Source organism: Centrocercus urophasianus, unplaced genomic scaffold, assembly GCF_019232065.1.
Source record: "Centrocercus urophasianus isolate 14NV4802_14NV808 unplaced genomic scaffold, USGS_Curo_1.0 seq_11, whole genome shotgun sequence".
In the NCBI taxonomy this organism is placed as follows: domain Eukaryota; kingdom Metazoa; phylum Chordata; class Aves; order Galliformes; family Phasianidae; genus Centrocercus; species Centrocercus urophasianus.
This window is the reverse complement of record NW_024884253.1, coordinates 66167682-66178771: the sequence shown is the minus strand read 5'-3', so window position 1 is coordinate 66178771 and position 11090 is coordinate 66167682. Positions and strand designations below refer to the sequence as shown.

General features: G+C 38.0%; 1 long non-coding RNA gene across 6 annotated transcripts in view; it reads left to right on the top strand.

Annotated features, from left to right (window-relative positions):
• Positions 1 to 10401, top strand: part of LOC122155247 — a 17553-nt gene extending 7152 nt beyond the window's left edge. For 3 of the 6 annotated variants that reach the window (XR_006167194.1, XR_006167191.1, XR_006167193.1), the window contains exons 5-7: positions 3706 to 3794; positions 4580 to 7510; positions 9907 to 10401. This is a non-coding gene — a long non-coding RNA (uncharacterized LOC122155247). The remainder of the gene's footprint in view (positions 1 to 3705; positions 3795 to 4579; positions 7511 to 9906) is intronic. The other 3 variants (XR_006167196.1, XR_006167195.1, XR_006167192.1) reach the window with 3 other exon arrangements.
• The last annotated feature ends 689 nt before the right edge of the window (positions 10402 to 11090 follow it).

The window sequence follows — 11090 nt, the reverse complement described above, 5'->3', positions numbered from 1 at the left end:
AAATTAAAAGTATGTTGCGATCCAAAAACAGTTATTAAGATGACGGATATAAAAAAATCTGGGCATTACCCCTGAGAGGAAGAAAAGAAATGAGGTACATATGAGTCTTCAGAAACAATATATTATTCAAATGAAGTTTAACAGAATAAGCACTGATACTATATCATGATGTAAAGATCACAAAAATAAAACATTTTGTGATAAATAATGAAGGGCTATTCATTATTAGTGGATTTTGTGAAAAGCAAAATAGCTGTCAAGTAGTCTCAGTGTTTTAGAAGACCTCCATGTAGAAATCCAGATGGGAAATCTTCAGAGCCAGCTCCAAGTTGCAATAAAATTGAAAACATATAGAGTAGAGTTGTCATGCTAGTAGGTGTGCAAACAATGAAATCAACGTTTGGATTGTAACAAAAGTCAGCAATGTTTGATTTGGAAAGCACCATTCCTTAAAGAACATAATGCAATGGTTGAGTGTGGAACTTCAGGTATTTGTGCCTCAAACACAGGTAGGACAGTGGCAGGATGCACTGTACCAACTACAGGGAAAAGGCAAGGTGTTCATCTTTTCTAGAGTCATGAAACCAGGCAAGTGTTAGCTCAAGATGGGGCTGGACAATAAGTTGTGCAGGAAAAGGCAGCTAAATCTCCAACAGTATTGGTTAATAGCCTGTTACCAAAACACAGTGAAATTTTTTGCCCCATAGTGCCTTCAAGGTCACAATTGTGTTTTGTCTTCTAGAAAATTAAATTACTTAGTTTAAAAATATGAGATATATAGAGACCAGCAGTGTACAGGAACAATGTTAAAAATAATCCTGATTTGGTTAAACTTTGTGAACAGAGGAAATAGTTTTGCATGACAGTCATCAACTCTAGTTCCTTGAGGGTTATTTTGAGGGTTTTTGTTTTGTTTTGCTTTTTTTTGTTTGTTTTTCCTTTCTAATTTTATCCATGTATCACACCAGTCAGTGCTGTGACAAAATAGAGAAGAATAAAAAACAAAACCACAGCACATTCTCACCATGCAAAACAGGCATTAACCACACTAGTAATTTTTGTTACACTAATGAACACTAATGGCCAAGAGTATGCTGTTCCACTTTCTGATACAATCAGGAAAAACAGACAGCTTCTGACTTAATGTCCCACTGCAAAATTGTCTTCTTTGGAAATTTCTAGTGGTATTACCAAGAGCCAAAACAAAGAGAAAATGCCTTGATCAAAGAAATGACCATGGGTTCTCCTTTGGATTACCCAGTGATGCAAACATGATATGTGAAGATTGATTTTCACTATACAACTCCTAGTCATGCTACAAAGGGACATAAATAGCACATTGCTCAGCGTCTAATTCTGCAAAGCAAATGCATTTATTTGAATGTTTGAGACCTACACGTGATCCAGATTTCACACCCAGCATATATAGTTTAGAACAATGTTCGAATCTGGAGTTCAACCAGTCCCCTGACCCAAGCCAATGTTATTGCCACTTTACTGAAATGAAAAGGACTCTGCTTAAGGTCTAAATTCTCTTATTTAATAATCAGGAACAAATACTCAGTCTGAATAGCAAAGCAAAAGAGTACAAACTCTTTTATTTCATTTCATTTGATGGAATGAAATTCCATCATGACAGATAATCCAAATATAATTTATGCACTGTATTAAAAAAGACATAAAATGTACATTTGGTCAGCATTCTGTATCTATAAATACAGATGAATAATGTGTCCTTTTCATTTAACAGGATTTTGCACGGCATTTTATGTTTCTAAACACCATTTTACAATACAGCTTTTCCCTTATGCATAAATTGGTGTTTTGATTTTTTATTATATATGTCTTCATTATCATAAATAACCTTTACTTCCCTTTGAAATCTCATAAAAGCTACTGATCCAATTTCTGTGATGGTTCAAACAGACAAAGAATCATTGGTTCATGTGAAGCTGTGCCAATTTATTTCAGGGGAGCATTTGGCCAGAAGGAAGTCAAGCCAATTTTTTTTCCTATGTTGCTTCTCTAAATGATGAAAATCAAGGGTGGGAAAATGCAGTTTTATTAGTCTAACATCAAAGGCTGATTCCCAGTTCTAATTAACACAACAAAATTGTTTTTGTTCAGGGGCAGATTAAGGTGCTGAATGGAGCTGTGCAACTGCACTGGTGTGTGCTGTGCTTCTTTGGCAAGAGGTTCTGCTCCTCCTGTGCCCAGCCCAAAAGATCTCTGAAACACCCATGTTTCTACAGGACACTGTCTCTCTTCATGTTTGGTCCCTAAGCATTTAGAAGCAACTCTTTGTATGTGATTAATGAAATGCTCTCCTCTTTGCTCGTGCTCTAGTCCCTGCACTCCTTTCCTCTTGGTGCCTTCTCCATTCCAGGCCATGAGACCTGCTTCAGCAGCTCCAGGCCTCCTGGAGGGCACATCCCTGTTCCTGCTGTGCCAATCAGAGGACAGTACTGGTGTCAGCTTCCAGAACCTAGCTCAGCAGTGTTCACCCCATAAGGGCTGGCTGCAGCAGCGCAGTCACCTTCTGAATGCATCATGCTTTGAAATACATTTATCAAATAAGGCAACATTATGATGCATATACACAAAGACAGCTGACTAAATGCCAAAGACCAAATTGGGACAGGATGTCAAGCCCTCTGTTTTAGTCATGTTCTTGGGTATTTTCAGTCAGTGTTCTCATAAAGCTTGTTGTTATCACCACCCCAGCCCCACTGATGGGAAGGTCAGGTTGGTGGGGGCACAGCCTGTTTCTGCACATATGTGCTATGGAGAGAGGGAGGAGAGAAAACAAAATTGTGATAGTTTAGAATGTATACTTATATATGATATAAGAATATGTACTGTGGGGTGAGTAAGGAAGGGAGATACAGCCTAGATCCAGAGGAGAGTAAGATATTCTCTTGTCTGTGCACTGTTTTCTCCAGTGACACCTGAAACCAAGCCAGGTGCAGCTACCTTTACTGTTGGATTGATAAACTAGGATCTTCACCCCAGAGGATTTTATTTTCTCTCTAGTTGTCAAAGTAACTTACAATTTATGTGTAGGAGCATCTGTCCCCTATTCACTAGTGTAACAATTTACAGTCAAGTGTAGCAAAATCTTCTAGCATAACAATAAATAAAACTCCTCCAACTTCATCCTAATCTGGAATTATCATAGTAACAGTCTACTACTTCTCGATAATTATTCCAAACATGGAACTAATAATAGCCTGCCTGGAAATGTGTTGCAAATCCTGACTACCACTGACGCTTATTCACTAAGGCATTCAAATGTTTCCACAGAACACAAAGATTCATAGATTAACAACTGCTCATTCCCTGGGGGAAAAAAGAAAAAAAAAGGAGAAAAAAAAAAAAAAAAAAAAAAAAAAAAAAAAGCCCAACATCTGCTTCATTCTAAGAACAATATTTGCATTTGAAATTATAGTTAAATGGAAACTGTGGTATTTTCTGGCATAAAATCCACAGTTAAAGATACTGCATTGCAATGTGCATTCTTTTTCTGGATTCTAGTTGTCCTTGCAATCTATCTTCCTGTTTTGTATGAAACTGTGAAAATTTTTACAGCTTCTAAGTGGTAGTAAGTCTCATAATGAACTGTCACAAGGATAGATGTTTTCCATTTTTCTAAGAGGTTCTTTCTATAATAATTACCATTTTCAACTTTTTATCTTAATTTCCCAGCTGTCTGACCATGCACCAGGGAGAAAGGAACATGAGGCAGACTATATGTTAAGAATGGCGCCTCTGCCCCGACAAACAACAGGAAATCAGTGAGTATCGCCTCCTGCAAACTTGTTCAAAAAGTGGTGTGTCAAACAGCCTTTCTCTTGATTGGTATAAGAAAACCTTCTCATCCATCACTTCCTTGACTACTGCGTAAATTCTGCATATGTGAGAAATGAAATATTAAGAATTAAACTTTTGTCACAGTTCTGAGTTTTCTCCCATGCAAAGTGGCAATTGATGTTCCCTGTTGCCATCCCTAGGTGTTATAAAGTAACTTATATGACACTGGAGCAGCTGATCTGATGTCCTACGTCCAGACATAAGAGATTCATAGGAAAAATGTAGAGGACACCAGATCTGCATAGAGAAGGCTAATTCAGTAGATAGATCATCTAAAATGAGGTGATAAGAAAGAAAGAGTCAGACTTTTGGGCAGGGTCTGTTGTGATAGACAATGGGGAAGTGGTTTAAGAGGGGAAATTTAGATTGGATATAAGGAAGAAGTATTTTACAATAAGGAGGCACTGGAACAGGTTGCCCAGTGAGGTGGTGAAAGCCCCGTCCCTGGAGATATTCAAGGTCAAGCTGGATGGGGCTTGAACAGTCTGATCTAGCTGTAGATTTCCCTGGTCACTGCAGAGGAGTTGGACTAGATAACCTTTAAAGGTCCCTTCCAACTCCAACGATTCTATGATTCTATGATTAGTTGCTGCAAAATACACTGTGGTAAAGTATTATGTCTTTTCTGTACCCACAAATACGTCTGCAGTTTAGGTCCTGAGACATGCAACAATAAATGGTATGATTTGTGTTTCTTAATCTCTTGAAGGTGAGAGGGATCTTCATGGAGATTTTCCTCTCTGGCAATGTTGGTGATCAGTGTGCATGAAAAGCTGTGAGTAAAAGGGCCTTCTAACTGCAACAGGAGTGGGATGAAGAAAAAAGGAATTTGTTCTTTAACACACACAGGCACTAAACAATAGGAACAGTCTCCTTGTGACTGTTTGTCTCAAATCTTCATGACATTTTTGCTCTTTTTATGAATGTTGCCTGCTCTCTTTTTTTTCCACAAATCAGCCTGAATGCACAGGTAATCCAATAATACTCAAGTGTTGAACTTTTGAATTGAAAGAGTGTTCTAAACCCTTGAGCTAGATATAAAACATCCAATATCGTTTCTCTATGTAGAGAGGGCACAGCAGTCTGTACCATGCATATAGCTGATTCCTTGCACCAGGACCATTTAATCACCATTTCTTTTCCACAGAAGTTCATTTTGTTGCAATTAAATACACTGTGTTTCCAATACTAGAGGAAGTTCAGAGTTTTCAGTACTGATATCTCATAGCTCTCCACAGAACAAGCACTGTGGAAAAAATCATTGCCTGCACTTTCTTGTAAGACTCCTATTTTAACCCATCCAGTCTACTGCTCTGCACTGTGAAAATCCTTTGCCCTCTGCTCCCTCCAACCCTCACCCTACTGTCATTTTTTATACTTAGTACTGTTTACATGTTTAATGGCCAAAAAAAAAAAAAAAACCAACGTGATTTTCTACAGCCCTAATGGAAGATGAATGTGAAATATTTGTGACAGGCTCTTTTCAGCAATGTTTAGGGGCTGTAAAAAGGACATTACTAGTGAAGTAACCTAGGATTTCATTTCAGACAGATTTATCAGCAAACAGCCAGAGCTTACATTAATGATCCTGAAGCAATCTGGAATATAGAATTATGACTGCTAGGGCTAGAAGACCTGAAACATTTTTTTCTAACATTTCTAATCAACTGAATTAATTCTTCATACACTACTGTTATGCTCTTTGTTCCCTGCATGGTGAGTCCTTTGGCTAATTGAATTAGGTGTGATACATATCTAACTCACATCAGGACTACAGATGAATGAATAAGAAGTGTGTAAGTGCCATAGTCAGTGAATTTTGCCAATATTCCTACTGTTGTCTGGACAAAGCCACTACTACATGGCTTTGTGTATGATAACTTAAATATCTATCAGCTGCCGAGCAATCCTTCATTTAACCTTTCACATTATTTTGAGTGACTACACCAGCTAATAGTACATTTCTTTTCCTTTATCATAAGTGACTTTAACCTGCTAATCAGATTCCACATTTCCTTCCTGAAGGAGAAAGAATTGACCTTTCAGTGTAATACAATTTTATCATTTTGCATCCTTTGATAGAACCAGAACACGGAGTAATCTGTCTGTGAAGACATGACTCACATTCCATGACTTGACTCTTCTTCTGATGCTGCCAGAGATCCTGGCACCTCACTTTGTAAGAATAGGACATATGCAATCACAAAGGAATGAAAAGTAATAATCTCTTGCAAGCAGAAATGAAGAACATACTATCTCTCTTAATCAGGTATGGATTTCCTGTGTTCACAGACTTCTGATCCCACAGGTACTCCTCCAGAGATATTTGTGTACTGTCACAAAATATATTTTGAAACATTTGAAAGATGTATTTCATTCTGAAAATTATTTCTTTCAGTGAGGAAGTTAACAGAAAGTATAAATTTTCATTATAAGGTCAATCCATTTACTATTCAAGAATGGATTTCTCTCTCTGTCTTTGTAGCTAAGTGAGCTTAACTTGGTTTCAACTCTCTTACTCTTAGGAAGTCTACCACTTTCTAATGACTACCATTAGAAGCCATTAGAAAAAAAGCCTTGCCTCCAACACTAGGCAGGTTCATTTCATTCAAACTGGATCCCTAATCCCTTAGCTAATCCTTCTGATCTGGAACGTGTCTGTTTTAGATGGGCTGAGGCATCAGAGTCCAGTTTCTATTGATAACAGTGTAGTGAAATCATGATCTTAACCTAAATGAATCACTGAGGCGAAGAATGCCCCTATGTTAAATGATTAAAATAATGTTAAAACTTTTTGTTAGGTCACATTTTCCTCATTGACACATAAATGCAGTGGTGTTTCTATTCAGAACTTTCAAAATGAATTATGTTTGGTTTAGAGATCTGCATTACACATCTTCCCATACTCCTCTCACTTAGATACTTACTGCTTTAATAGGGAAAGTAACTCAATATATTTTTACTGCCCATTTTTTAAAATTAGTGTTGTGACAGGGAACTATGTCAATGCCTGAGTTTTAATGACTCTTGAATTAGTATTAACTCCCTTCTAACTCCCTTCTTTTTTATTTTAACCTATTGATGGAAACCATTACACTACAATAAAAGTTTACTGTGGGGACAACTTGTTCCTGTGGCAATTTTCCTCTTTCCCTGTAGAAAAGTAGCTATTTTAAAAAACAAACATCCAAAAATGAGCAGAATGGCTCAGCAAGAGTTTTGCTTGGCGGCTGGGACTTGCTTCAGAGTTCCATTGGTCCTTTGGGAAGTTTCTCATCACAAGATAACCAATAGGAATGCACGTATTTTTTCCCAGGTAAGAAAACACATCTAAGTCCAAGCTGTGAAAAATCAAATCAGTACTGAAGCGAAGCCCATTGATTTTCTTTCCCAAATCAGAAATGCAAGAAAGCTTGCTTCCAAGGGTATATACTCCAAGTGGTCTTCCAAGAAGTCTTCAGTCCTGAAAGCAGACAACATTTACAGGATTACTGATATCAGGAGAAGAGAGGAAGGAATCATCAAGTGTCATTCTACTTTTCCTGACTGCTAGGCAGCTCTGCTTTGGACAGGCAGGCATTACTTCTTCTTAGCAATGTGAAAGACGGGCTTATCTTGAAAATCTGTCAAAAATTTTTGGGTAAGTTAACCAACTTGTCTTATGTGCCACTGATCATATTCTTGAATGGGTCCACTTGATTCAGTTCTGCCAAGGGCCGCTGAGTAACTTTTACAAGATTTCTTTTGGAGGTTAGTTTATATGGGCTAGCCAGCAACTTTGAAAATGAATATAGAGCAAAGCTGATTGCTGTTTTCTCACATGGCTGTACTTCAGATGGGTTTGATCAGGTCTAACCTCATGCTCATTTCTGCTAGCTTAAGGATTTCTGTATCCAGCAATCCCATTTCCTTGAAGTAATTCTTAGTATTTCTTTGGGAGATTGGATAAATAACCAAACAACTATTAACATTTAATCCAAACTGCTTCTTAATCATTCTCTCTTCAATTTTTGGAGGGCTGGGATCATGACAAGTATTAGAAGCTCACCAGTGACGTGAATTAATTATGTTTAATAAGAAAAAAAGAAAGGGGGGGGAGGGAGAGGGAAGGAGAAGCTTGCGTCTGCTGTAGTCGTCAATAAACTTCTCAACGGGAAGCTTTGTTCCAAATCACCCAGTGCTTTCAGCAAAATGTCATTGGAGAGAGATGTTGCTAGATGTTCCTAGACAGCAGTTAAATTGGAGAGGAAGAGAAAAAAAATGAAGAAAATTGCCAGAAGTCCTGCTGAACTATTAATCACAAAGAAGGCACACTAGGGCTTTCTGAATACAAAGAAACGCACCACAGCTTTGCAGAAACACCAGTTGTGAATGCATCACCATTCTCTGCAGATCTGTCAGAGCTGCTGTGGGGAAGCTGGAAAATCTTAAGATGGATTTAGCTTCTCACAAACTGCTTGTCACTGTTTTTTTCTGAGGCCAATCTAAATGGTGTCCAGCAGGATAAGGTGGTGGGGTAAAAAATGTGCTTTAGAGTAGTTGTTTTTCAAATAGGAACATAAAATACCTCTAGAGGTAATAATGGGAAAATTTACACTCGTTATTTTTTCTTTGCCAATGCTACTGCCATACTTGTCTACTAACAACAGGCCTACTGCATACTGCACTGCAGAAACTTGCTGAGGGTTACTGAAGCTCCTGATATAGCTGCATTATGCACATTTTGATACACCCTTATTTCCCAATGCTGAAGACCAAGCAAAATATCAAGGGCTGTTTTGGTTTGAATTGGCAGGTGGCTAAGCATCAGGCAGACATTCATTCACTTCCTCTCTTTACAGTGAGAAGAGGGAGAGAATCAAAAGAAAAAAAATAACAAGTAGAACACGTGGATTGAGATCAGAGCTATTTACTAAGATAGAGAAAAGGAAAAGGGAGGAAAAAAAAAAAGGATAATAGTTATGACAAATATATATATATAAATGTATATATATAACAAACAATGCACAGACAATTGCTCACCGCCTGCTGACTGATGTTGAGGTAGCCCAGTGACCCCAATGACAGGAAGCCTGATGAACTCCCATCTTTTTCAAACTTTCCTTCCACACGATGTTATATGGTATGGAATATCCCTTTGTCCAGTTCAGATCAGATGTACTGATTCTGTCCCTCACACCTCCTTGGGGTCCCCTAGTGCCTCACTGGCAGGACAGTACAAGAAAATGAAAAAACTAAACATCTTTGGCTCTGTACAGCACTGTTCAGCAACAACTAAACTATTGGTGTGTTATCAGCATTGTTTTTGTCTTAAAACCAAAACATAGCATCATGTCAGGCACTATGAAGAAAAACAACAGTGTCAGCTGGAACTAAGCCATCAGAAGCAAAGACAAAGCTATGGGGAAGATAAAAGAGCATATTGGTTATGAATAACAGGAATTTATACCTCAAACAACTGGTATCACATGTAGCAAAGTATATAGTAAGGTGGCACAAGTTCTAATAACTTGAAATTTTATATAAAAAAATAGCGACCAAGCTACTTCCACGGTCCTATAATTATAAAATGGTAAGAAATCAGCAGTGTATTTTTTGAGAGGAATTCAGGTGACCCAAAAGCAAACTGCCTTTACTTTATTAATCTTTGAGAACAGCCCATTTATTTCAAACATTTTTGCAAGATAGGGAGATAGGGGAGAGGGAAAGTAGCCTAGCAGAAGTTTTAAAAATCCTTTGAAAATCTGTTTCAGCATTTTAATAGACCAGTGAGGCAAATTACACAGAGTCTTGGAAAATGATGTTTACAGAACTCGTCCTACCCATTGCAGCTGATAAAAACTTTAAAACCAGTCTGTGATTCAATTAAATAGAAAAGTAGAGGGGTTTTTTGGCAGAGAAACTAAATTATATCAGCTATGTGAACCACTTGTCAGGAATCTAGCAGCTGTTTTCTTGAATTCACTGACAGCCAAGGGAAAACTAAAGCTGTAAGAGTTACAAGCTGCTCGCTAATTCATCTGTTCTTTTACACAGGAAAAATCTGAAACTCTCCAACACCCACTGGAGTGAAAACTCATCCATGCCAAAAACCTTTCCACAGGCAGGCTTCAATAATCTGCCTAAAAGATTGCACTTGAGCTTCCCTAAAGAGGGTGCTAGAATGTGATATTGACAGTGAACTGGTTTGTCTCTTCAGATTATGCTCCATTCTGATGAGGAGCAGGGAGCGAGGCCCTGGTTGCACATTCAGGAGTGGGAATGAGCGGGGGGACAGAGATGTAAGTGCTGAACACATTCCTTAAGGAGGAGCTCCTAACTCTGATTTTGTGCTCTTAACTCCACTGGTTCACCGGTTACCCATGAGGTGAGTGTCCAACCCATTGCTGCTGTGAACCAGAAGACCAGTCTGCACAGCCTGCTCAAACAACAGCAGTGCTCCAAGGGACTGCTTTGACCCCATCAATATTACATATGCATTCAACCCACCAGTTTTATATTCTTGTGGCAACATTTTTTATACTTTAATAAAAATACAGAAATATAAAACAAGTTTTGTTACTTATATACACTGACTATATCATATGTTTTATGTGTGGCTCAAGGCAATTCCTTTTCACTCAATGCAACCCAGGCAAGGCAAGAGGATGGACACTGTGAACTAGATCTTACCCTGAACATGGGTAAAGAACCATTGATTTTAAACCTGTGGTGACTATTCCACAAACAAAACAAAAACAAAAACAAAAAACCAGTGAGATAGCCTGCATCCCCTTAAATGCTGAAGGGGGAGCTTTAGTAGGTTTATGACTGGTTTATCTTAGTTATATTAGTATTATCTTAGTATTAAATGGGGAGGTTGGTGTTATAAGTGGTCAGTGTTCCCAGGACAATTATTCTGGCTACTTAAACAAAGTTTCTTCAGTCAATACTTACTGAATTCTAAATGCCTTCAGATACAGTTTCAGAAAATCAAGTTACAGACAAAGATTTCTCAGTACTTTTATACAAATAACAGTTTCCTTCTTCCTCTTCTGCATGGAATATACTATGTAAGAATATAATTCACACTGACCAACAGCTCTCCAATGCCTTCAGCAGTTTCAAGGAGTACTTCAGCCATATAGAATATAGGGAGCGATATCTTTACCATAAGAGATCTTCATAAAATATGTTGTCTTTTCTTTTCTGCATGTGGATTGAAGAAGATGATCAAAGGG